This window comes from Dipodomys spectabilis, unplaced genomic scaffold, assembly GCF_019054845.1.
Source record: "Dipodomys spectabilis isolate Male_0828 unplaced genomic scaffold, ASM1905484v1 ptg000022l, whole genome shotgun sequence".
Lineage (NCBI taxonomy): Eukaryota > Metazoa > Chordata > Mammalia > Rodentia > Heteromyidae > Dipodomys > Dipodomys spectabilis.
In genome coordinates this window covers 476,970-484,446 of record NW_024870699.1, presented here as the reverse complement: position 1 = coordinate 484,446, position 7,477 = coordinate 476,970, and positions in this window count along the sequence as shown.

Below are 7,477 nucleotides of genomic sequence, written 5' to 3'. Positions count from 1 at the left end.
ATTTGGGTGGATTTGCTAGGGCCTGTTTGCTTGGTGAGGAGTGGAAAAAGTCTCGAGTCCCACCCAAACATACAATGAAAAATGAGACAACCAATGGCTGAAGAATTACAAGAACAAAGGCAGGGACTTATAGGTAACCTCTACGGGTAGTGAGGGCAGCAAGGCTGGGCCTGTGGTTGTCATGCATCTCTCGATGCCCTTGGAAGTGAGGGCCAGCTCTGCTGTGGGCTAGGCCTCGCTCTTGCCTTGAAGCAGGCACCAGGAATTGTCAGCACAGCCTCAGCCTGCTCCATGGAGCTGGCCTTTTGTGAGTGCTGTAGCCTGGGCAGCTGCTAGGAGGCTATACACAGCAGGGCAGAGGAAGCATGGCTGGTAGGCTCTGCTCCAGCCCAGCCAAGCTCAGGGCCACTTGGGAAGTTCCAGCTCTGGATCAGGACCAGGCACTGCTCCCCGGCCAAGTAGGGCCTCTGGGGACCTGTGCAATGGCCGCCACGTGTGGGTTGTGAACCTCCTTAGAATGGCCGAGGAGTCTCAATGGAAAAGTGCATTTGCTTCTGTGCCTCTCCCATCTTCTGGATTCCTGGCTCTCCTCCTGCCTCCTGCCATGTCCAACCACAGGAGTCGACTTCTCCACGCCACTGAGAGGCCATCCCAGAAATGCTCACAGAGCTTTCTAGGCTGCTTCACCATGCATGCAGGGCTCACAGGGTGCCATCCTCCAGGCAAAGCGTACCCCCATTTCAGCTTGGCCACCCCTGCCTAGAGGACCACGAACTTCATTCTTACAAGGAAAGCCAGGGGTACACAAGGCTATTCTACAGTCAAAGGCATCCTTTCCTTCCTCCTGCTCAGGTGTGGAGCAGCTGTGGAGCCAACTGCAACATCATGTTTGATTTTCTAAAAAGAAGAGGAAAAAAGCTTCATTGTCCCAGAAACAGCTGCCCTGGGGTTCTCTGTGTACATTAGTCTTTTGCTTAGATAAGGATCCCCAAAGACCACCACGGAGCCAGTTCTCATGCGACCACATTAGTCATTTATTGCAAGCTCGAGCCTAGACTCACAACTGTCACCATTGCAGTGGGTCAGCGTTGACAGCCCCGACCCTTCAGTTAACTGGGTAATCTTATAACAATCTTATCGGCTAGCGAGTGAAGGCTAAGCAATAATTTGTGGAGGAGATGGGAAAAAAACAAACCGTTTAAATAGGGATACAGGCAGACCTATTGCAACAATGAGATGTACAAATTCTTATGGAGAAAAACAAACATTACAACTTTGGTGGGGGAGAGGGGGGAGGAGGATTCGATGGAGGGGCGGGGGAAGGATGGGAAGGGATGGGAGGGGGAAACAAAGGAGGAGGCTACAATGCTTGATAAGAAATGTACTCATTATCTTGCCCATGTAATTGTAACCCCTCTGTACAGCATTTTCACAATAAAAAAGGAAAAAAAATAAAAAATTAAAAAATATCGGTAGCTTTAGGTACTTCATGTCATCCACTGATCGCTATTGCTAGGGGAGTTATGGGCAGAACGTTATTGTGACATTTCACGGTTTTCCAGGAACCTGAATTCTACCTTTCAGTAAAAGTCTACTTACAATGGGTACTTTCAGTAAAGGTCTTCAGAATGGATACTTTCGGAGTATTCAGAGTCTAAGTCTAGAATGCCTGTACTTTGGCAAAGGCCTCTCACTAGGGGTGTGTGTGTGTGTGTGTGTGTGTGTGTGTGTGTGTGTGTGTGTGTGTGTTGTGAGAGAGACAGACACAGCTGAGGATTGGGGTAAAATACTCCTTCCAATTAGCATTGAGTTTTGGTATCTATTGTTTGTCCCACCTCCCCAATTTTGAGATCCAAAGTTGCCCTACTTTTATCCTTTGATCTTCTTGATATTCAGATTCCTAAGGTCAGCTTATGAACTTCAACATTTGCTTCATGAAGGTGATGCCTTTCTTCTAAATTTTATGAAGCCCTATGCTCTCTTTAAATGCAGTTTGTGCTGTGTTAGTGGTTTTAGTTAGCCCAGACTGTGGTGGCTCAGGCTGTGCCTGTTAATTCTGAGATTAGTTTAGGCCAATATTAGATACTATACTTTCAGTATATCAGTGAAAGAAGTTCAGCATCTTTATTGAAACAATTTCCTGACTGTAAATACAAACAAAAACATGCAGTGATATAAATTTACAATCTGTTGTTTTTAGTTAATTGTGCACCACTGTAGAAAAAAATCTTTTTACTAACTAAAATGAGTATTTGTAATGGGAAAAAATCAAACGTTATAAATCTTAAAAATTGATCAAATGCCAAAAGAAAAGGAAAGACGCTAATCAGGAATGAAGTACAAATGTAAGTGTTTAATAAATAAATGAAATGTTTGAGATTCATATCCACATAGCAAATACAAAAGAAAATAAAGGGGAAAGTCACTGAGATCCTATCTTACACACCAGAATAGCTATCACCACTCAAATAAATAAACGGCTGGAGAGGTTGAAATAAATGAGGAACTATATTTGGTTTTGTGGCATTGTAAACTAGTGCAACCCATAGGGATATCTTAATGGAAGTTTACACACTACCAAAAAGACAGATATGTTGATGACCTTTACCGCAATTGGATACATATTGAAGGAATATAAATCAACATGAACATCCATGTTCATGGCAGCAATATTCATAGCAACCAAGCTGTGTAATCAACCTAGGTGCACCAGAAAGAGGAAATGAAGAAAATGTGCTATTCATAGCTATAAACATGTTCTGGTATATGAGAAGTGAATGTTTCCACTGTATCATTGCTAAATATTTTGAATATATACCTAATCTTACTTTCACTAGGTTTTGTGGCATTGTGTTTTTGCTTTAATGAGGAATGTCCATATTGATTTTCAGACCAGTGGCAATAGGTTGAAGATATCCTATAATATGTGGATATTAGATCAAAATTTAAATATATCAATGAATACATAGAGGACCATCATATATAGTTTATAATTTGAAGCAATTTTAAGAAGAAAACATTTGGGGAAAAAGACAATGTTAGAAGCTTAACAAATACACAGACATGGAAAAATACAAAAAAATGTGCAACTAATTACTGTTAATAGTAAAACATTTTCCTCAAGTTTTAACAAAAATATTAAAATAATACTTAATAACATCAAATAAATATGCCATGATAGAAAATTTACCATAGACATATACTTCCACATAATTTATTTTATTGGATAACAAATGGATTAGAAGAAAGTGTAATTACATGTCTGAAGATGCTAACACTTTCAAGTGTCATTGATTGAATCCAGCAAAGGAAAGTAACAGAGAAGTAGAGAGTAAGAACAACCTGGGCTATGGATAAAGATACCCAGTAGAACTTTGTGAGGAAAGAATGTGCTCCATTTTCCTGATCAAAATAGAGCTAGGACAGCTAACTTTTGACAGAACACTTGTAATGTAGAGTAGTGGAGTTACTAATTTAGGTAGTAATTTATTACTTATATTCCCTAATCTTATGATGTGATTCCCAAATGATGTGAGTGATCCTAGATTTTCTTTTTTTTTCCTTTTTTTTTTGGTCCCATCGTGGGGCCTGAACTCTGGGCCTGGGCACTGTCCCTCAGCTCTTCAACTCAAGGCTAGCATTCTACCACTTGAACCACAGCACCACTTCCAGCTTTTTTCTTTTTGCTTATGTGGTGCTGAGGAATCGAACCCAGGGCCTGAGGCATGCAAGACAAGCGTTCTACCACTGAGCCACCTTCCCAGCCTCCTGATCCTAGATTTTCTGAGCCCTTTTTTCACCCAAAGTTTCTAATTCCTCACCCTGCCAGTGGTTCTTCTGCTACTCTGATTTTCCTTTGTTTCTGAACTAAACTCCTGTAACCTTTTGGTTCATGAGAAAGAGCTGGAGAAATATGAGCATGGCTTAGAGTCTGAGCTAACATCCACTCCAGCTTGGAGGATCTGGTAGAGGACTTCCAACTGGGTCTCAGAATCAGCTATTAATTGGCCTCTTTGGAAATGAAAAAACTCACTCCCTCAGGCAGAATCTGTCATTCCTTGACTTTCTCTGAAGAAATTTGATACTAGGGCACAATTAAGCTTTTCCATTGTCAGAAGGAACAGGTTGAATACTAAAAGTGGCCTCAGGTCCCAAAGGGCCAGTCAGAAGCCAAGAGATCACACTTTCCTCCTCATCAGGGACCTTCTGGTAGGAATAGAGTCTGAGCAAAATCTAAGATGGAGATAAACTGAGTCTGGGCCTAATGAGGACACAAAAGAATGACCCTCTCTTTGACTACAAGGAAGTTGTGTAGTGAGACATGACAACTTCCTTCATATAAGAAAATTCACTAGGTAAGTTATCTCACTGCCACTTTGCAGGATGTCAGTTTCCCCAAAGGAGAGGTTGTTAAATGTTGTGACTGCCAGTTTGCTCTCTAGGCTGTTGTCTCTCTCACCCCTTCTGATGTCAGGAATGCATTTCTTCTTTCAGGCACTCAACTACTTGTCCTGACTCCTAGGCAGGAATACTGTAGGCTATTCTTTGGCTAACCTCTTGCATTTGAGGTAGAATAGGCCCAGGCTCTGCTCATGCCAAGAGGTAGATGCAAGAGGTGAATATAAGCTCAGATTTGTACAGAGCAACAATCATATTGAAAAAATTAAATTAAATTAATAGTTGAGTAATTTAGGGTTTATAGCAACAAAATTTAGGTAATTATTAGTAATACATCTAGAATCATGGATTAGGAAGAGAACCGTGAAGTAGGTTCAGGATACAATGGAAAAGACACACTATAGCCATAACAGGAGATGAGAGTATGAAGGAACTATTGGAATAGGTCCATTTACTATCTTAGGTGTGACCTTGGATAGGAGGCTTTTAGAATAATATGTAAAAGAGAGGGTCTTGCTGGGCACTGGTGGCTCTCACATCTGTAATCCTAGCTACCCGGGAGGCTGAGATCTGAGTATTATGATTCAAAGCAAGCCCAGGCAGAAAAAGCCAGAAGTGGTGCTTTGGTTCAAGTGGTAGAGCACGAGCTTTGAGCTTAGGGACAATGCCTAGGCCCTGAGTGCAAGTTTTCGGATCAGCAAAACAACAAGAAACAATAATGATAAAAGAAATAAAAGAAAGACTTAAAGATATGCGATGGAATGATGATCATGTGTAAATGTTTAGAAAACATAAAAGGAGATAAAATTTGGAGCAAAATGATATCTATTTTTTACTAATCAAGGATGCAAAGCAAATGCCAAATTCCTCTTCTCAAAAACTTCCAAACTTGGGCTGGGAATATGATTCAGTGGTAGAGTGCTTGCCTTGCATGCATGAGGCTGTGGGTTCAATTCTTCAGTGCCACATAAGAAGAAAAAGCCAGAAGTGCTGCTATGGCTCGAGTGGTAGAGAACTACCCTTGAATTGAAGAGGTGAGGGACAGTGCTCAGCCCCACAGTTCAGGCCCCTTGTCCAGCCTAAATAAAAACAAAAAAAAAATAAAACAAAAGAAAAACCTTCCAAACTTATCTTTTCTCATAATTGAAGAGAGGGTCCTTTTACAGAAATTCTCCTTATCTAGCTCAAGGTCATCAGAACTTCAGTAGACTTTTCCTGTTGAGAAGTAATGCACCTAACTCTACTGAACCTAATCATGGCTAGGAAAGGACATCGATATGTTTGTTGTATTTTTCCTTATAAATATATAATACTGTCAGGTATTATATAATATAATTATAATATAATATAATTTATAATGCATAATATAATATATTATCTAATAAATATTATAATATAGAATATATTATACATTGTATAGTATATTAAATATATTATAACATGTATTATGTATTAACAGACTTCCTAATTTTAGATGTAGGAACAGGCAACATATTGAAAGAAAAATGTTTGAATCTCTGAGTTATTTCTCTACCACAGGACAATACCAGGTTTCATTCTTATTACCCAAAGAGCAGCATAGGAAAGCAATGCCCATGGATGTGGTTCTCTGGATTTTGGAAATTGGGATCATATATATATATATATATATATATATATATATATATATATATATATATATGAAATATCGTTTAATAATAGTGAATATGTAAAACTATAACAACAGATAAATAAGTGAACACCTATGTTCACACACTCCCAGTCACTTTAATGTATAAGAATTTCTTTTCTATGCTCCTATTCACCTACACAGAGAGTACATGAGTTGCCCTTGTATTGTCCTGGAAGTTCTTTATCAGAATACTGTAGCTTCACATCATTTGTTACCTAAGTAGCCAGATGTTATGTATTCAATAACAAAACTGTTACAGGCAAAAGTATCCACCCTGACACACAGAGGAACTTGGATTTCAGAAATGCCACCAATATGTGGGAGGTACAGCAGTATTTTTCAAAATTGAATAGATTACATATTTATTAGAAAGCTTGTAAGAAAAACCTTCAGTGTAGGATGATACACTTGAAGAAAACTACAGTTTAAATTACATATAGCTGGGTGCTGCAATAGACAATAAATAAGAATAAAAAAGTTAAATTACATATGACATCAAATTACAAAGGTCCAGGGCATTTCCCTACTCTTGAGAACTAGAGTAATCCATATTAAAAATAAATAAATGAAAAGACGAATGTTTTATACCAAATTTCAAAACATACTATATGTTATACAAAGGAAATGAAATAAGCATGCATTTTACAGTCTAGTAACATCATATGGTATGAAGAATCTGATTAACTGATTCATAAAAATCAATTCAATGCAGTTAAATCATCCAATATCCCAACTGTCAACTTAGCAGAATACTTTCAATCTATGGTGTCTATTTTGCATATTATCCAGCTCTATCCATCCCATAATGGCAGAAGGCTCTTCCTGAGAAAGTCCAGAGAAAGTCCGTCTACTGTGAGTGCTGAATGTAAACCTGTTCCCATTCTCTTTTATTTGGGCATGTGATATACTGACTATCTGTTAACTTGCCAAAGGCACAATTTGGGCAGGTTTCCAGTAATGATATTTTAGCTCTCAGAAAAAAAGGGAAATTGAAGACAGAGGGAAAATCTACCAGATCCCTGAAAGATTTCTATCATTGTGCTAAACCTGTAGCTTTCTACTGACACTTGAACAAACTACAGTAATTGAAACTCCAACCACATGTCCAAAAAGTGGCTTTCCAAATATTGGCCTATTTTCACTTTGGTAAATCAAGACACACTATTGTGGCCGCGTTTTACTTAAACTATCAGCTATGGTTGGCCCGAAGGATAGTTGAACTTACCAATTTCTTAAATATTAGGTCATCACACAATCACTTCATAGCCCTTAAACATTAAAAATACCTACCTATATAAGTCTGCATTACATACTTATTACTGTTTTTCTTCATTTGTCATGTTTCACATATTGGTGTATCCCAGGTCTTAGCTCTATAATATTCCTTCTCATGGTTGTTACCATTGA